Raw genomic sequence first — 20371 nt, forward strand, 5'->3', positions numbered from 1 at the left:
AAGTTCGCAGCATCTCATGTACAAACTCCATGAATGCAGATCATGTCTGTTTTATGTAAGACTCCATGTCCTATGTTAAATACAATACCCCAAAGTAAAATAAATAAATAAATAAATAAATAAATAAATAAATACCCCAAAGTAATAATTGTTTAATAAGTGTTGAATAACCAAATAATTAATATTTAGTTTCAATATTTCTAATGTTTTCTTGATATTCTTTAGTGTTGAAGCATCTGCACCAATTTCCCTCAAAATCTGTGAGCATGTCTCTGAAATTGAGTGTAAATATTTGTACATCTGATTATGTCTCCTGAAACATTGCATCCACACAGAATAATGGTTTCCAAGAAAAAAAATGGAGTTCAGTTTACCTTGTACCATTATAAGAAAACACATCTCTCTCGGCCATAAACTGTGTTAATAAGCTTGAAGCATCTGGGCTTTTCCTTCAGGAAGTAGTCTCACAAGACAGTAGTGGGAAAGTAGCCTTGTGGGAGGGGAAATCTTGAAGACCCAGCCACCCTTCCAGAGTCAGCACCTTCATCTGACTGCCACCCACTCCTGTCCAGTAGAGACTTGGCACAGACATAGAACCAGAGCAACACCATGATGAGGTTTGTAGCCTTCCTTACTAATCACTTGAGGCTATTTTAAATCCATGGAAGAACAAAAATATCCTGCTCTGTTCCTAAAGCAAGCTTATGTATCTACACCTATTACAAAGCACAGAAAAGGGTAAATGAAAGTTATGTGACAAGCTCAAAGCTGTAGTTAATAACATTGATACGAGAACCCATTCGCTCTGAGTTTTCCTATATTTTGTCCTAAGAGTACAAACTTTCTTATCTCCAAGAAGTGAACAAATATTATGTCTTTGACTCAAATTACAAACTCTAATATCTCACAAATCTTAAAAATTTTCATAGCCTTAGAAGCTATGTTTTCTTGTTCTTATTAAACCCATTTCATTGTAACTCTTTTGTTTGTTCCCTTGTATATAACTCTAAGTAGGATCACACAAAAATATGCAATACTATTTGGAGAGAGGAAGCAAGTTATAAATAACTGATGAACAATCAAAGTGAAACTATTTTTAACGGCTTAAAAATAAAAGTTAAATCAACTTTTGAGTACTTAATAAAGTAGTATATATTGAGTTTTGTAGGTTGATTTGTTTTTTTTTAAGACTTTATTTATTCATGAGACACACACACACACAGAGAGAGAGAGAGAGAGAGAGAGGCAGAGACACAGGCAGAGGGAGAAGCAGGCTCCATGCAGGGAGCCCAACGTGGGACTCTATCCTGGGTCTCCAGGATCACGCCCTGGGCTGAAAGCAGATGCTCAACCACTGAGCCACCCAGGGATCCTTGTAGTTTGATTTGTATCTCGAAATAGAACACTTATTCTTACCAACGAACTGTCCTCATTTGCATTAAGTATCCCCATGCTTTTCCTAAAATGTTAAGAAAGGATATTTCATCTGTTTAATCTGACATACTGGTCAGCAGCTTAATTTTCTAGGATGTGAAATTTTTATTTGCTTGGAGAAATAATTTCCAATAATGCATTCAAGTCTCAGATACACACCTAACCCCATTAAAGACAAGCTTAGAACATTTTTATAATGTATTTCTCAAAATTACCTACAGTTATAGTTTTTTATCTTTTTTCCTTTATGAATAGAAGATATATTAGCTACCATCTTTTTCCCCCCTCACTCACCTTGCTCTAGATGGAATGAAGGAGGCAACAGATTCTACAACACTTAACTTACCTTTTCTATCTATAAAGGCAAAAACAAAGATCTAAATGTGAATCCATATTTTTTCTATCTTTTTGGCATTTAAAGCAAAGTGCAGAACATTAAGTATCAATTGTAGTTGTTTAAAACTCCCCACAGGCAGCTCTTTAAGTAAATGGCATTCTAAGAATAATTACAAGTTGATTAAAAAAAAAAAAAAGATTCAAAAACTAATATCTCTAAATAAATGTTATCCTGCAGGAAGTTACATGGATAAAAAGCAATGTTACTATAATAACAATTTTTGGCCTGAAATAACAATGAAAAGTGTGGATGGTTCAAAATCTAATTCTTCCTTACAAATGTTATGATCTAAGGCAAGTTATTCAGATTTTCTATGCCTCAGTTTAGGTATCTGTATATGGTAGGTTGTTACAAAATAGCTTCGGATGGAATAGGCCTCCATAAATGAATGCCTTTGTGTAGTCTCCACCCTCCCTGCCACTCCCCCACCCCCCACTGAATCTGGGTTAGCCTCATGAATTGCTCAGACCAATAGAATATAATGGGTGTGACATATGCACATTCTGGGCTTAGGTGTAAACAGGCTTTGCAGCTCTCATTTTCACTTCTTGAAATCAGAACACTACACTGCAGAAATGGCCTGTCTAGCCTCGTGAAGGATGAGAGTTCATGTGAAGACACATGGTACCCGAGCTGACAGCCAATAGGCAGATGCTTGAGTGAGCCCATCTTGAACCCTTCAGCCTGTTGAGCCATCAGATGATGGCAGGCAACACGAACAGTCCCACGTGGCATAAGCAGAAGAATCATCCAGATTGCCAATCCACATTATCATTAGAAATGTTAAATTACTTTTAGGTTATGAAGTTTTGGAGTGCTTTGTTAAAGAGCAAAGATTACATGAAATACTGTATAATTGTGTAATAATAGTGTTTATCTCACATGGTTTTGTCTAAAATGAAATGAAAATGTACATACTTATGGGGCATCTGGGTGGCCCAGTCAGTTAAGGGTCTGCCTTCAGCTCAGGTCATGATCCTGGAATCCCGGGACCAACTCCCTCATTGGGCTCCCTGCTCAGTGGAGTGACTGCTTCTCCCTCTCCTGCTGCTGCTCCCCTGGCTCATGCTCTCTCTCTGTCTCTTTCTCTTTCTCTCTCTCTCTCAAATTAATAAATAAAAATCATTTTTTAAAAAAAGAAAAGAATATATACATACTTAGAACATTTTCTGGACCATATAAATGCTCAATAGATGTTAATCATGATTATTATCACAAAGTAACTAATTGGAAGAGGACAACACTAATATACACATGCAAATTCTAAAATATTTGTTCAAAATCTGCACATTACTTCAGAATATAAGAAAGAAGCAACAAATAAGGACAAAAACCCCAGTGATTTGAAATGTGGGCAAAAACAAACAAACAAACAAAACTTATGGACATAATGATGCTTTAAATGAGAGACAGACTAGAAGCATAAAGACCACATCCACCTGACAAAACCGTTTTTCTGTTTTTAAAAATATTGCACTAATTATTGACATATAATAAGTAAGAGATTTCATGTAAAATTACATATTTTCACCTTCTGTAAACATCTTGGCAACTTTCAGCATCTAGCCACAATGGCCCTCGCTCCCTTATCAGAAGCATTGTCTAGAGCTGAAGCTTCCTGACAACTTAAAACTGTATATTTTCCAAGCTACATTGAACTCCATCTGCTTGTCACTCATTTATTTACCAAACTGACCCCATAGGCAGTTTGAGTTTGGGGACCTAACTTTAAAATTGAGGCTAAATGGAAGGTTACAGTTATATTTCTTGATTTTAAAGCTATGAATCTCTACTTTGCAAAATCTTAGAAAGTATCTATTTCAACTATCTAATTTAATTTAGAACCAGGTCATGTAACATATGAGGCAAAGCAAGGGCTAGAGTGCAAATATTCTAAATGTAGCTCCAGGCTACTTCCACCTCTCTGAGGGGCAACAATCTGGAGGCTATCAGTTCATGACAAAAATTCAGCATTTGGAGAGGGACTCAGTCACAGCATGTGGGTATCCACGGTAGAAAATAAAAATGTAGTTATAATAGTACCATCCATTCCTTAGCGGTAAGAAATAAAACATGTGACCTGATGCAACTTCCAGATCAGTTAGAAATTTTTCTCTAATATTATATGTTGCTTAAAATCAATATTTGATATTATGTGACAAGCTTCCCAGTCACCCAAACCCAAGGGAAAGTGATTTCCATAGGCTTCTTCAGACTAGATGAACTAACTCATTTATTCACTTCCAATTCTATGCCATTGTAAGAGTTGATTTGGGGATAAAAATCCATCCTACATAGGATTGGAGGATCTCAGCATACAACAAAAGATTTTTGAGCAGCCTACAGGTACTTTTCTAGTGAAGAAAGAAACCTGGGCCCAGTGAGTTAGCTTACTCCTTTACCCCTTCTTCTGTGTTCATAAAGCATGTTGTTCCACTTCTATTGCTGCTCCAAACAGTGATATAGACATATTGACCTCTTCATTACATGAAGTTTCCCAAAATCGGAGCTTACGACTTTTTATCTTTGAAATTAGGTTGCCAGATAAACTCAGATGCTCAATTACATATGAATTTCAGGTAAACAACAAATCCTTGTTTCATATAAAGTGCCCATCCAATATTTAGATAATACTGAGAGTAAGAAAATGATTTTAGTAATAAAAGTGATCCATTGTTCATCTGCAATTAAAATTTAACAAGTTGTTCTGTTCTGGTTTGGTTTTTCCATTTTGCTTTGTGTTTTTGTTTGTTTGTTCTGTTTTTTTGGGTATGGTGGTCTTTTGTTTTTGTTTTTGTTTTTTGTTTTTTTGTTGTTGTTGTTTCTTGCTAAATCTGGTAACCCTACTTAGAGAAAAATGTCAAATGCAGACCTCCCATAGAAAATGTTCGATAATGCCATCTGAATATTGAATGGCACTTTTTGCAATTCCACCTAATGATGTGGTATCATGGCTCCACTAACCTTTTGGATGTCATCAGATTCTAATCTGATTCTAGACACAAATCCCAACACCAGTAAGAATAATTAAAACCAAAATAACAATATTGTGTATATTTCTGCAGTGCCTTATGGTTTTCAAAGGTCAGAGGTAGTACTTACTCCTTTTAAAATAAATCCTGAGTAATCACACAATGAAACTGTGACTGAATAAAAAGAACATATGGGCAGTGAAGGATGCTTAGATGATATGATGCATACAAAGATCTTCATACTTCTATAAAGTACCACATTTCTGGTTCATACATTCTCTCTTATATTTTTAAATCAGATCATTCTTTTTCTAGCATGACTATGTAAGTTTCAGAGGAAGAGAAAATAACTTAGGACCCTGCTGGCTGCAGGCAAATAGGCACTTATTTTTCTATGTCACCCCATTTTTATGCCTTGCAATCTCTCAACTGCTAATTAAGAAAAAGGGCAAAATTATATCCTTAAGCGAATAGTCTAGTACCGGTTCCCAGGCTGGGATGTGACAGACACGACACTTGAATTTTGCTTTTCCTTCTTTTTTTTTCCTTCCTTTCTTTTTGTTATAGCCTTTATATAGCATAATAGACTAACCAAGTACAAGTTGAACAGACTGAAAGGAAGAATTATTTCACACTCCTGCTGATGCTGCTGGAAAGTGTAGAAATGCTTCCTTCAATTTTTAAACTTTTTAAAACAGCACACAGAAGGCAACCTAGCAGGTATTAGGATGCACAATGCCATCTATCTGTTGAAAATATAGTCTAATTCATTAGACACTGATATATATATGTATATGTATATGTATATGTATGTATGTGTGTGTGTGTATGTGTGTGTGTGTTTTGCTTAATTTGCTAGTTATTTTGTATTGCTCTCTACTGGCCTGAAACTAAGAAATTAAACAGCAGGAAAAGTAATGACAACTAATTTTCTGTTCAAATCAAGGAAATGTTCTGCTTTTCTGTGATTTTAGAAAGTCTCCGATATCTAAAAAGTATGATAGAAGGGATGCTTGGGATGCTTGGGTATCTCAGTCCGTGAAGCCTCTGACTTTTGGTTTTGGCTCAGGTCATGATCTCAGGGTCATGAGATCCAAGCCCCAGGATGGGCTCCTCGCCCATTGGGGAGTCTGCTTCTCTCTCTCTCCCTCTGACCCTCCTCCCACTCGTTCACTCTCTCTCTAAAATACATACATACATACATAGTACTACAGAATGCTTTCATGAGAAATATATATTAACATGGTAAATAGGAGGAGCGGGAGTGTGGACAATAGAGAAAACTAAGCAATGATATTCATTACTCTTAATGGATATGAATGTCCTCAGAGACTAACATTTCCTTCTACCATTTAAGAGAAAATGATCTCTAATCAGAACCAGAATTCAATGAACTAACTGAAGACAGTATAAGATAGGATATAATAATATCCTAGGATATAATAATCTTTGAAAATTTCGTGACAATGTCATCTCTTTGTACTATTTTCCAGAGTTTGTTTCATCTTTTAAGGATGAAATGTTTATCCTCCAGTTGTGGTTCTCTAAGGACTATGCTTCTGGTTTGTTAGAGAGAGATCAAAAAAAAAAAAAAAATCTCAGGGACACCTGGGTGGCTCAGCAGTTGAGCATCTACATTAGGCTCAGGGCATGATCCCAGAGTCCTGGGATCCAGTCCTACATTGGGCTCCCTGTGAGGAGCTTGCTTCTCCCTCTGCCTGTGTCTCTGCCTCTCTCTCTGTGTCTCTCATGAATATATGAATAAAATCTTTAGATAGATGATAGATAGATAGATAGATAGATAGATAGATAGATAGATAGATACATAGATGATAGATAGATAGATAGACTTGGGGAAATTGGCTCAGAGACTAACTTCTTTATTTAGAAAATAGAGTTCAGGTTTAATTTCCCAGTTTTTTTCTTCCCCCTACAATTAAATAATATAGGAAGAAGGAGGGAAGAGATCTTCCATGCATATTCAAACTCTTCAGGTGTCATTGGGATGCTGGTGGTAAGTCCCCACTTACTCATCCCTCAGGGCAAGGTATGGGACCATTCCTCTGGTTCCCCTGCTGCATTGCTTTATAAACCACTTCGAAGCAGCCCTTCATTGAGCAGGTCAGGCCAAAGCCAGCCAAGCACCAATGACCAGCAACTGAAGATGTGGTGGCCATCACCACCCACTGTGACCCAGACAGGTTGGATTAGGAAGAGTAACTGCCAGCAGCTCTGACTCCCTGGGCATCACAATTTTATCTCCAGAGTGAGTACAGAGATTCAGTTGCATGTATGGGGGATTTCATAATGAGTCAGGCAGGAAAATAACAGATGGTGTGCTAAGTGTAAATATGAAAATACCCTTGGAGCTGCAACAGAAGGCTGGCACTCTCAGGGGAGTCGAGCAAAAACAGCAAAGACTCCCCGCTGTCTCTCCTCTTTTCTCATTTTTGTCTGACTTTTCAGGGTATAGATTTTGTCAGTAGCCTGTGAGGGCGTTAAGTACTGCCATCTGATTGTCCCCAAACTGATCTACCTGCTGGCTCCCAGCCTCTGATCTCTGGACCTCTCACCTCCTTATCTGTTCACACTTGCTCCCTCATTCATTCATTTCAGCCATTTTCTTTGAATTCTTGGGCTCATTCCTGCTTTCTTTCTGGACTTGATGTAACTGGAAGAATGATTTGAATCCTGGAGCTGTGACATTGAACATATTTCATGATTGTCATTCTTTTTTCTTTTTTTCTGAGTAATTCAGTAATTCAGCAGTAATTCCCCACCATGACCACTCTGAACCCTTTTGAAATCCTTCTGTTTTTTTTTTTTTTTTAAGTAATCATCCAACTATTTCCATTTGCTTCACTATAATTTCCATTTGTCTTATTAAAGTCATCTGGAAATGTTGTCAACTTTTAATGTGCATTTGACCTATGATTTTGGTATAACAATTACCCAAAATAACACTGTGTCAGGGGAAAAGTGAGGACTGTTCTTTCTTAAATCGCATGTGCAATGCTTTTCCTCTCATATAGTTGTATATTTCCTTAGGCAGTAAACATGCATTGCTTCTTTTGGAGTGGATTTAGCTGCTTTGCTGATAAAAGTGTGGACTAGAGGATCCCTGGGTGGCGCAGCGGTTTGGCGCCTGCCTTTGGCCCAGGGCGCGATCCTGGAGATCCGGGATGGAATCCCACGTCGGGCTCCCGGTGCATGGAGCCTGCTTCTCCCTCTGCCTGTGTCTCTGCCTCTCTCTCTCTCTCTCTCTCTCTCTCTCTCTCTCTGTGTGACTATCATAAATAAATAAAAATTAAAAAAAAGGAAAGTGTGGACTAGGAAACCAGGGTTCTACAGAGAAAAAAAAGGACCTAGTACTATATATATTAGACAGCATATAAAGACAACTGAGAAAAACAAAATAAAAAAGACACAATATAAGATGGTAACAGTTTAGAAAGGAGATTATATTTTTGGACTTAGAAATTTATAATGCGATTATTTGAAAACTTTTTACCAGTATTTCAAACTTAAATGAATAAGTTTCTAGAAAAAAAAAGTTACATCTGAATCAAGAAGAAACAGAAAATCTGAATAACATAATAAGAACATGTAGTCTATTGAAGATATAGTTTCTATTTTATACAAAAATTTTCAGAGAAGAAAAGAGAAATATTACCTATATCATTGTATGAAACAAAATCAACCTTGATTTATAAGGGTAGTATAACTCTGGCTTATAGGAAGAAAAGAAAAGAAAAAAAAAGAAAGAAAAAAGATATAAATGTGTGAGATGGGGATATATTAACTTAACTGTGCAAATCCTTCCACAATGTATATGTAACGAATCATCTTGTACACTTAAAATATATTACAATTTTATCAATTATGCCTCAATAAAACTGAAAAAAAAGTAATTATTTATTTATTTATTTATTTATTTATTTATTTATTTATTTAATTTAGAGAGAGCATGTAAGTGAGGGTGGTGGGTGGGCAGAGAGAGAGGGAGAGAGAATTCCAAGCAGGATCCACAGTCGGTGCAAGCCCTTGGGAGGGCTCCATCTCATACCCTGAAATCATGACCTGAATGGAAAGTAAGAGTCAGACACACAACTGACTGAGACACCCACGCACCCCAAAATACGCAGTAGATTTTTTGAAAAGACAATAAAAGATAATCTTGACTAACCAGAACATAAATGAAAAAATCCTAAATAAAATATTTTCAAATTGCAGGGCATTAAAAAATTATAATACATGATACTCAAGTAGCATATTTTCCCCAGAAATGAAAAGCTGGTTCAAGAGAAAAACCTCCTGGGATCCCTGGGTGGCACAGCGGTTTGGTGCCTGCCTTTGGCCCAGGGCGCGATCCTGGAGACCCGGGATCGAATCCCACATCGGCTCCCGGTGCATGGAGCCTGCTTCTCCCTCTGCCTGTGTCTCTGCCTCTCTCTCTCTCTCTCTCTGTGTGTGTGTGTGTGTGTGTGTGTGACTATCATAAATAAATAAAAATTTAAAAAAAAATTAAAACAAGAGAAAAACCTCTAATGTCATATACCATTTTGAGAAATCACACTGGCAGTGGCCAGGTGTTGAGAAGAGGAGAAGTGAGGAATTGTTTTTTAATGAATATAGAGTTTTACTTTTGCAAGATGGAAATATTCTGGAGATTGGTTGCATAACAACATAAATATACTTAACACCACTGAACGGTACACTTAGAAATGGTTAAAATAACTCTTATGTTATGACTTTTTTTACCACGATAAAAAGTTTTAGGACATTACAGAAGAACAAATCTAAATTATTAGTGACTATCTCCAAAAGGGAAGAAAACAATGCAGGGAAAAGAGATGATCAACCTCATGGGAGAAGGAGTAAGTTAAATCTTTAGATCGGGGGAGTAGGATGAGACTCACTGAAAAAGTGACATTTGAGTAAACATGGATGTAAATAAGGGGGAAGAGCACTCTAGTCAGAGGAAATGGCAAGGGCCAAGTCCAAAGGGAGAGGACTATCTGGCTCATCAGGTGACCAAGAAGACCTGAATGGTAGGAGATGAGGTCAGAGAAGCAAGGATGTCAGAAAATCACAATAGGTCCTACAGATGATGATGAGATAGAAGAGATGGGAACTCTTTGGAGAATTTTAAACAGAGAAGAGATGTGAAACCTCACATGGTTTTTCTGTACAACAAAGATTGTTCTGGCTGCCCTTAGGAAATGCTCTGAAATAGAAGATCACACACAGGAAGACCAAAGAGGAAGGAGGTTAATGTAAAAAGTTTAGAGGGAAAAAAGATGGTGCCTTAGACTAGAGTGACAGCAGTGAAGGTGGTAGAAAGTTATTTTGTAAATATTCGTATAAATGTGTAGAACTGTCATAATTTACTGACAAGCGAATTGTGGACTGTAAGAGAGAGGGTGCCAAAGGTTTTGGCCTAAGTAACTGATAGATGCAGGCAGAGCAAGTCTGGTTACGTAGGGGCGGCAAATATCAGGTGTTAACTTTGAAATATGATAGAAGTAGAGGTGAATAGGCAGTTAAATGTGCAAATTTAAACTTGAGAAGAGCTGAAAAAGCTAGATATTTATTAGAATCCATTGAAGAATATTAGTATATTTGAACTTTGAACAACATGGGTTTGAAGTGCATGAATCCATGTATACATGGATTTTTTTCAATAAATACAATATGGTACTGGAAATGTATTTTCTATCCCTTATGATTTTCTTATCATTTTTTTTCTCTAGCTAACTTTGTTGTAAGGATTCAGTATGTTATACACATAACATATAAATATGTGTTAATTGCCTGTTTATGTTATCTATAAGGCTTCTGGTCAACCGTAGGCTATTAGTAGTTAAGTTTGAGGGGGGGGGTCAGAAGTTACATGTGGATTTTTGGTTGTTGGGGGCAAGGGGTTGGTGCCCTTAACACCTGTGTTGGTCAAAGATCAACTATATTTGAAGTCACAAGTGAGTGTAATTACATAAGAGAAGAAATTCAATAACTACTTTCTGGAACTCCAACATTTCAAAATAACGGAGATGAAAAAGCACCAGCCAGGTGAGTGAGAAAAGCTAGAGAGGAGTAGAAAGAAAAACAGGAGTCTGGTGTTCTGAAGTCGAAGGGCTTCTTGGAGAGGTCAACTGTTCTTGACATGTCTAGTTGGCCACATCAAATGAGAATTGAGAATTCTCCTGTGGTTTTAGCAACATGGAAGTCATAGGTGGTAATGGCTAGCTAACAAAAACTCGGAACAAGCATCACACTTAATGGTAAAACTTGGCAGGCAGTTTCACTGAACTTCTAGGGCGTGGCAAACATGCCCTCTTTCATCAGTTTTATTCAGAATTGTACTAGAGGTTCTAAAAAACAAAATAAGACAAAATACATAAGAGAGTTGGAAAAAAAGAAATAAAACTGATATTTGCCATTTATTTGATGTGCAGGTATAAAATCCGAGATAATCTACAGATGAATAAAGTAAGAAAAGATATAAATTTAGTTAGATTCAAGATTAGCATTACAAAACTCCTACTATTCCTATGACCATCTATGTGCTGATATTTAAGAAAGGAAAAAGAAGGAATTGAAGGAGGAAAGGGAGGAGATGTAAGGAAACAGAGCAGGAGAGAGGAAAGGAAAAAAGAAGAGTAACTTGATGTGTAGTGTTTGCTAATTTCCATGATATAACTACTCACACCATGGCTGATTTCCTTTTTTCTTTTATTTTCCTTTTTTTTTTCTTTTTTAAAGATTTCTGTATTTCTTTAGAGAGAGAGAGAGAGAGCAGAGGAGGGGCAGAGGGGAAGACTTTTAAGCAAACTCCCTGCTGACTGAGGAGCCCGATGTGGAGCTCGATCCCAGGACCCTGAGCTGAAACCAAGAGTCTACTGCTTATCCAATTGAAGCACCAAGGCACCCCCTCAACCATGGCGGATTTCAGGCTTCTGGTGTGGTGTCATTGAGGCAGGACTAAGAAGAGATACACACAATTGCCCTTGCAAGGTGATGTCAGCTCTAGCATGTCACTAAAAATCATTTAGAAAATTAAATAGGAAAAAAAATTACATTCATAGAAGCTACCAAACCTCTAAGATCTACAAGAAATATAACAAAATGTGCAACAGCATGCAGAGATTACATTTTAAGTGTTTTCAAGAAGAAAAAAAAAAAGCCCTGAATACTTCAGAAAATATGTTTTATCAGTGGCTGAGTAGAATAAATATTGTTGATGTCAGTTTGCCTCAAATAATCTGTAATGTCAGTATAATTTAAGTCAAATCCCAACAAGGAATCTTAAAATTTATTTGAAAGAAGAAGGGATCAAAAATAGCTGAGCCAGAGACATCTGGGTGGCTCAGTTGCTTAAGCCTTTTGATTTCAGTTCAGGTCATGATCTCAGGGGTGTGAGATCGAACCCTACATCAGGCTGTGCTGTGGGTGGATCCTGCTTAAGATTCTCCCCTTTTCCCTCTGCCCCTCCCCCATCACCTCTTCTCTATCTCTTAAAAAAAAATAGCTGAGCCAACTTCAAAGAATAAAATGGAGGGATTTGCACTTCTAAAAAACAAGTCAGTAATATAGTTGATACTGGTGTCAGGATGAACAAATACAACCAGGTAACTGCATAAAGAGCCCATAAATGGACATAAGTAATTTTAGAAACTTGTATAACAGATGTGGTATTACACATTAGTGTGGAAGGGGTGGGCTCTCAATAAGTGGTTCAGTGACTACTGAATTTGTATTTGAAAAAATAAAATTCAGATTCTCTATAAGACAAAAAAAAAATCATAAAGAGTAAATAGAGGGGTGCCTGGGTGGCTCGTTGGTTAAGTGTCTGACTTTGGGCCAGGTCATGATCCCAGGGTCATGATCCCAGCAGGAAGTCTGCTTCTTGCTCTCCTCCTCACTCATGCTCTCTCTCACTGTCTCTCAAATAAATAAATAAAATCTTTAAAAAAAAGTAAATAGAAAAAATTGCAAAATGTAACTGTGTTAATAGCCCATGTTCATAAGGAGCTCTTAAAACTAATCAATATATTAAACCAAATAGATTCATGAAAAGCAATCACTAAAGTTAGAAAAATGAGCTACCAATTTTCTTTTTTTTTTTTTTTAAACTTTTATTTATTTATGATAGGCACACAGTGAGAGAGAGAGAGGCAGAGACACAGGCAGAGGGAGAAGCAGGCTCCATGCACCGGGAGCCCGACGTGGGATTCGATCCCGGATATCCAGGACCGCGCCCTGGGCCAAAGGCAGGCGCCAAACCGCTGCGCCACCCAGGGATCCCGAGCTACCAATTTTCATTTAAAAAACCAAAAAATACATTTTAAAATATTCAAATATACTAAGAATTTAAAAACTAATTTTAAATTAATAAAATGCTATGTGTCTCTATCAAAATGAAAGCAAGTGGGATCCCTGGGTGGCGCAGCGGTTTGGCGCCTGCCTTTGGCCCAGGGCGCGATCCTGGAGACCCGGGATCGAATCCCACGTCGGGCTCCCGGTGCGTGGAGCCTTCTTCTCCCTCTGCCTATGCCTCTGCCTCTCTCTCTCTCTCTGTGACTATCATAAATAAATAAAAATTAAAAAATATATTAAAAAAACAAAATGAAAGCAAGTGAAAATATTGATTAAAAAAAAAAAAAAAACAAAAACTTATCACCTGTGCAAGTGCTCTTTTGTCCATACTCTAAGGGAAATGAGAACTCTCAAATATATGGTCCAAACTCACTGAAAGTATAAATTGGTAGAGTCTTTTTAGATTTGGATATATTTACGGAAATTTTAAATATGCCTCCTTTGAAACAAGACTTCAAGGAATGTATCTTAAAGCAAGCAGAAAATGTGTGCAAAGAACTGCATATAACCATTTATGTGAGGATATGGAAAGTGTCTGATATGTTGTTAACAGAAAAAAAAAAAGTCAATCTACAAAAGTTACATTCAAATGATTTTTTTGTAAAACAAACAAAAAATAATATAAATATACTAAAATGCCTTCAAAATTATCTGAAAGTAATGCAGAAGTAACTATTTGGGGTGCCGGAGTAATGGAGTTCTCTGTTTCCTTATTTATATATATTATTTGTGCTCTCTTAATTGTGAAGTAGATATTACTTATATACTAAAAGAAATCACTTTATAAAAAATTTAAGCACAGCTGACTTGCACTTTGTCTTCTAGAAAAACATATGATTAATACATGCATTATTTTTAATTTATTCTTTTATTTTGGTGCCTTGCCCTAGAATGGGCCTATGTATAAGACTTTTAAACTTGCGGAAAAAGTGGGTAGTATATACTATGATGTACTCAAAATCATCCATTTCCTTTGCCAACCCATGCAACTTGCTCATGGAGTTGTGCATGTGTTTCCAGTGGATGAAGCCCTTTGCATGCTCCAGAATCCAACAGATCCCCATGACTCAACCTACCTACACATTTAAATTTTCACACACACACACACACATATACACACATGCACACACGCACACATTTATTATTCATTTTTTCCTGAATCATGCTTTGTATTAAACTTGATTGTTTACATGCCTTATCTTCTCTTTCTGGTAGACTGTAAAACCAGAGAGAATAAGATGAATGTATCATTTCCTTGGCATCTCTAAGAAACAATTAACAAAATATCCTGCATATATATAGGTGGAAAAGACTTGCTTGTTGACTAAATATCATGAGGACTGTATAAGCTTAACGTGGGCTAATTTGTAGCACATTTTTATAACTTGAAAAATAATTTTTGAAGAAGTAAAAGGCATTTCTATTTTAGTTATAGGTAAACTATGTATAACCAGTTGCATGAATTAATGATATTGATTTGATTATAATTGTATTCAAGAGGATTGTGTTATATTGATGGATAATAGATCTACTATGATTTATAAGGGGGAAATAAAGGTTATAAGAAGGACATTACCTTCATATTTTTGTCTTCATCGTGAAAGCCAAAATGCTCTTCTACAAAACATACTTTGAGGCTTCTGTTAAATAAAGGCAGACTGAGAATGGATTAAACAAAGATTGATTCCAAAGCACCATTTTCTTAGTTCTAATGAAGTATCTTATTTGGTGGATAAAAATAGACTGATGTATCAAATAAGTTGGTAATAATACCTACCAGTTACTTAGCTGCTGTGCTAAGTGCTTTGTGTTCTCTTTCTCTAAGCCCATTAAGAACCTCATATAGTTCAAAAAGGGTGTTGCCTGTGTTCTTCTCTAGGATTTTGATGGAATCTTGTCTCACATTTAGATCTTTCATCCATTTTGAGTTTATCTTTGTGTATGGTGAAAGAGAGTGGTCTAGTTTCATTCTTCTGCATGTGGATGTCCAATTTTCCCAGCACCATTTATTGAAGAGACTGTCTTTCTTCCAATGGATAGTCTTTCCTCCTTTATCGAATATTAGTTGCCCACAAAGTTTAGGGTCCACTTCTGGATTCTCTATTCTGTTCCACTGATCTATGTGTCTGTTTTTGTGCCAGTACCACACTGTCTTGATGACCACAGCTTTGTAGTACAACCTGAAATCTGGCATTGTGATGCCCCCAGATATGGTTTTCTTTTTTAAAATTCCCCTGGCTAGTCGGGGTCTCTTCTGATTCCACACAAATCTTAAAATAATTTGTTCTAACTCTCTGAAGAAAGTCCATGGTATTTTGATAGGGATTGCATTAAACGTGTATATTGCCCTGGGTAACATTGACATTTTCACAATATTAATTCTGCCAATCCATGAGCATGGAATATTTTTCCATCTCTTTGTGTCTTCCTCAATTTCTTTCAGAAGTGTTCTATAGTTTTTAGGGTATAGATCCTTTACATCTTTGGTTAGGTTTATTCCTAGGTATCTTATGCTTTTGGGTGCAATTGTAAATGGGATTGACTCCTTAATTTCTCTTTCTTCAGTCTCATTGTTAGTGTATAGAAATGCCACTGACTTCTGGGCATTGATTTTGTATCCTGCCACGCCACCGAATTGCTGTATGAGTTCTAGCAATCTTGGGGTGGAGACTTTTGGGTTTTCTATGTAGAGTATCATGTCATCGGCGAAGAGGGAGAGTTTGACTTCTTCTTTGCCAATTTGAATGCCTTTAATGTCTTTTTGTTGTCTGATTGCTGAGGCTAGGACTTCCAGTACTATGTTGAACAGCAGTGGTGAGAGTGGACATCCCTGTCTCGGCCATAGTAACTTCTTGCAAGATACATCCACGAAGGCAAAAGAAACAAAAGCAAAAATGAACTATTGGGACTTCATCAAGATAAGAAGCTTTTGCACAGCAAAGGATACAGTCAACAAAACTCAAAGACAACCTACAGAATGGGAGAAGATATTTGCAAATGACATATCAGATAAAGGGCTAGTTTCCAAGATCTATAAAGAACTTATTAAACTCAACACCAAAGAAACAAACAATCCAATCATGAAATGGGCAAAAGACATGAACAGAAATCTCACAGAGGAAGATATAGACATGGCCAACATGCATATGAGAAAATGCTCTGCATCACTTGCCATCAGGGAAATACAAATCAAAACCACAATGAGATACCACCTCACACCAGTGAGAATGGGGAAAATTAACAAGGCAGGAAACAACAAATGTTGGAGAGGATGCGGAGAAAAGGGAACCCTCTTACACTGTTGGTGGGAATGTGAACTGGTGCAGCCACTCTGGAAAACTGTGTGGAGGTTCCTCAAAGAGTTAAAAATAGACCTGCCCTACGACCCAGCAATTGCACTGTTGGGGATTTACCCCAAAGATACAGATGCAATGAAACGCCGGGACACCTGCACCCCGATGTTTATAGCAGCAATGGCCACGATAGCCAAACTGTGGAAGGAGCCTCGGTGTCCATCAAAAGATGAGTGGATAAAGAAGATGTGGTTTATGTATACAATGGAATATTACTCAGCTATTAGAAATGACAAATACCCACCATTTGCTTCAACGTGGATGGAACTGGAGGGTATTATGCTGAGTGAAGTAAGTCAGTCGGAGAAGGACAAACATTATATGTTCTCATTCATTTGGGGAATATAGATAATAGTGAAAGGGAATATAAGGGAAGGGAGAAGAAATGTGTGGGAAATATCAGAAAGGGAGACAGAACGTAAAGACTGCTAACTCTGGGAAACGAACTAGGGGTGGTAGAAGGGGAGGAGGGCGGGGGGTGGGAGTGAATGGGTGACGGGGACTGGGGGTTATTCTGTATGTTAGTAAATTGAACACCAATAAAAAATAAATTAAAAAAAAAAGAACCTCATATAGTAAGTGGGGCTGCACACAGTTCAACTTGGTTCTATTCACTCTAAAACCAATATTTCTCCTAAATAATAAATCCATGTCTTTACATGGAAAATTAAAAACCAGTTAATAGAAGGATACCTGGGTAGTTTACTCGGTTAAGCATCTGACTACATAGTTCAGGTCATGATCTCAGGGTCCTAGGACAGAGCCCCGCACAGTTGGTCCCCGCTCAGTGGGAGCCTGTTTCTCCCTTCCCCTCTGCCCCTCCTTCTGCTCATGCTCTCTTTCTCTCTCATATAAATAAATAAAATCTTTAAAAATAAATAAATTAAATCAAAAAATAAAAAACTAGATAAAAGCAGCTAATAGTGATTGCAGCAATGTTGTCAAAATTTCTAGTTATACGTCTTGGCATTTTCATGGGTCATAACACATCTGCAGTAGCATTGTAATCAAATGGTAATCTCTGCTGCATTTACCAAAAATAAAATGATACGTTAAGAGGCTTCAGGAAGACTGTTCTATTAAAATACCTTTATTAATATGTTGGGGGGGGAGAAGCTCCATTTAGCTGATGTACTTTTTAATAATTATCATGGCATTTCTTCTTGTGTCTAAAAATAGTACTACAACAATCATTTTAACAGTGTGCATTGCTCTAGTTTTTATAGTTTATTTGAATGAAAATAAAATAGCAAAAACAAGTAAACATTCTCTTAAAAATACTTTCAAGGAAAGTTTGATGTATTATCATTCACCTAGACTTTATAGAGGTAGTCACTGGATTGATTATATTGAAATATCTCTTTGTTTAGCACTTGCTTTTTATGTAGGCACACAGAGCGCTGAGAGAGCTGTAGGAAAACAATGCCGCATATCATTGCTATTTCAGTCTTGTCTGCTCCTAGGCGTGATCAGCAAACTTCTCATATGTAAATAATTACACACTTCATGGAGTAGTTCCAAACTCACATTGCATATTTCAGATACTGAATAGAAGAGCTACTTCTTTGTCTGCTGTTTTCTTTAGTACTTCAGACTTACTTGTGAGCTTCACAAGGAAAGGATTGTTCTGCAAAGTTGCAGATCCGGTACATTGTTTTGATTATATATACAAAAGAAATATGGTGAAAAAACTTGTAAGCAAATGAGGAGGCTTAATAAACCATCATATGGGTTATCTTCTGCTTGCTTTTATTCCAGTGATTTGTAATTTGAGTAATAGCTGCCAACCAGAGTTGTGCATCTTTTCTGATAAACTCAGAGACAAAATGTTACATGGGAAGAGTGTAGATTTGGGAACTGGACCAGTCTAGAGACCATGCAACATCACACATGTGAAATGCTATCTAGGATTGCATTGTTGGTGACCCTAACAAAACTACTTATAGGTTCTTTATTCTTTGATACAGAAACAGGAATTGTTGGACACAATCTGCAAAGCTACTAAGATTTGTGGATCTTTTGTCTGGAATCTAATACATTTGATGGCATGCTTTATTGAGGGTAAAAACATTAATTTTTAGCTAACTATCTTCAGTGAGGATCTTTTCTTAAATTGTGTTTTCACATCTTTTTTTTTATTTTTTTTTAATTTTTAATTTTTTTTTTTTTTTACCACAGGCTAGGATATCTTTTCTCTCTCATTATGGTTACACAATAAGCACAAGTGTGATTTCACTTTGCTTATCAGGCTGTGATGTGTCATGTTATCTTATGTTGCCCTCAAATTAAATGATGAACCTGTAGTAGTTGATGGATAAACACCTCAAGGACTTTAATTCTATAGATTACAAAGCTGCAAGAATTACACAGAAGAACTGAAGCACCTTCTAAAATGTGTTTCTAAATTTCTTCATATATCTTCAATGTGAATTATCAGAAACAATGAACAGATCTGCTTCTTCCCTTTGGGGATTTGAGAGAGGTTTGGGGCAGTTAATGAGATGCTTGAGATATCTAGGTTTATGTAGCAGTAAGTACACACTAGATTCTAGAGAGAGTTGTGATGTCAAATGATTTTTTTTTTCAAGTGCAGTGTATATAATAAAGAAAATGGAGTACTGTTTTCTGAGCTTTTTTCCTACAACACAAGATTTTCACAACATAATTCTCCTTGGCCTCAAGCCCTACATCCAATCATGTTGTGCTCAAGGACCTTGTCAGCAGTGGGTATCAAGAAATATAGTAATTATCACCATCTTGCTAACTGGAAGATGTGATGATAATTATTTTAGAAGTCATAGGAAATACTTCTATTGTTATATGGATAATGAGATTTTACAAATGTTTTAGTATTTTATTCCATCCATGCTTTAAAAAAATTAAGTCAAGTTTACCATCAAATTCCAGATTTTTCTATGTTCATAGTTTTGTTTATGACATCAATTTTGTGAACCAAGTAAATTCAATACAATCTATTGTGGTGCTTGCTGAAGTTGTAGTTTTTCCCAAGAATTACATCATTTATTTTAATTGGGAGGAATTTCTGACTTTTTTTGTGGGGCTTAATGTGTTTATGTTGGGAAAGGAAGTCCCAGGTGTGTAGTCTTTTGGCCTCCACTCTGCCACATAAGAATGGGGCTGGGGGCTGGAATAGTTTCTTACCAAGAGAAAAAGAGCCCACACAGCCTGCAACAGGTTTATCTCCTTGTGTGGGGATATATTTTCCTGTTTCAGGATCAATGAGTATTCCTTTGCTCTGTATCAGTGTGCCCTCAGGCACACCCACAGCTTTCAGAAATGTAGACTCCAGACAGGAGGCCCCAGAGTCCTTCTATTGCAGTAAGAGGGGTATGAATAGATCAGTTGCTCTGTGCCAGCTGCCAGGGCCACCCACTAGCCATGAGGGACCTACACACATTATGGAGCTGACCTTGCTTTGTCTCTTTTCTATATGAGTAGAAGTATTGTCCCATTCTGTGCTGACAATGTTGTGTCTTCTTTGGCCAGTATAATACCAAGATGCAGTGGCTTCTTTTCTTGGTGGCTGGTGTTGTCATGATCTTTGCTATTCTCCCTTTCTCTCCTGTCATTTGTTACTGGTACAGGGTGTACAGCTCAACATGTGGAGAAGTTCATCCTTCTTGGACCTTTATATTCTTCTTCTTCTTCTTCCTTTTTTTTTTTTTTTTTTTTAGGGTTTTACTTATTTATTCATGAGAGACACAGAGAGAGGTAGAGATATAGGCAGAGAGAGAAGCAGGCTCTCAGGACCCCAGGATCACTCAACCACTGAGCAACCACTGTCCAGGTACCCCTGGACCTTTGTATTCTTTTTTTTT

This window comes from Canis lupus, chromosome 15 (genome assembly GCF_048164855.1).
Source record: "Canis lupus baileyi chromosome 15, mCanLup2.hap1, whole genome shotgun sequence".
NCBI classification, from domain to species: Eukaryota; Metazoa; Chordata; class Mammalia; order Carnivora; family Canidae; genus Canis; species Canis lupus.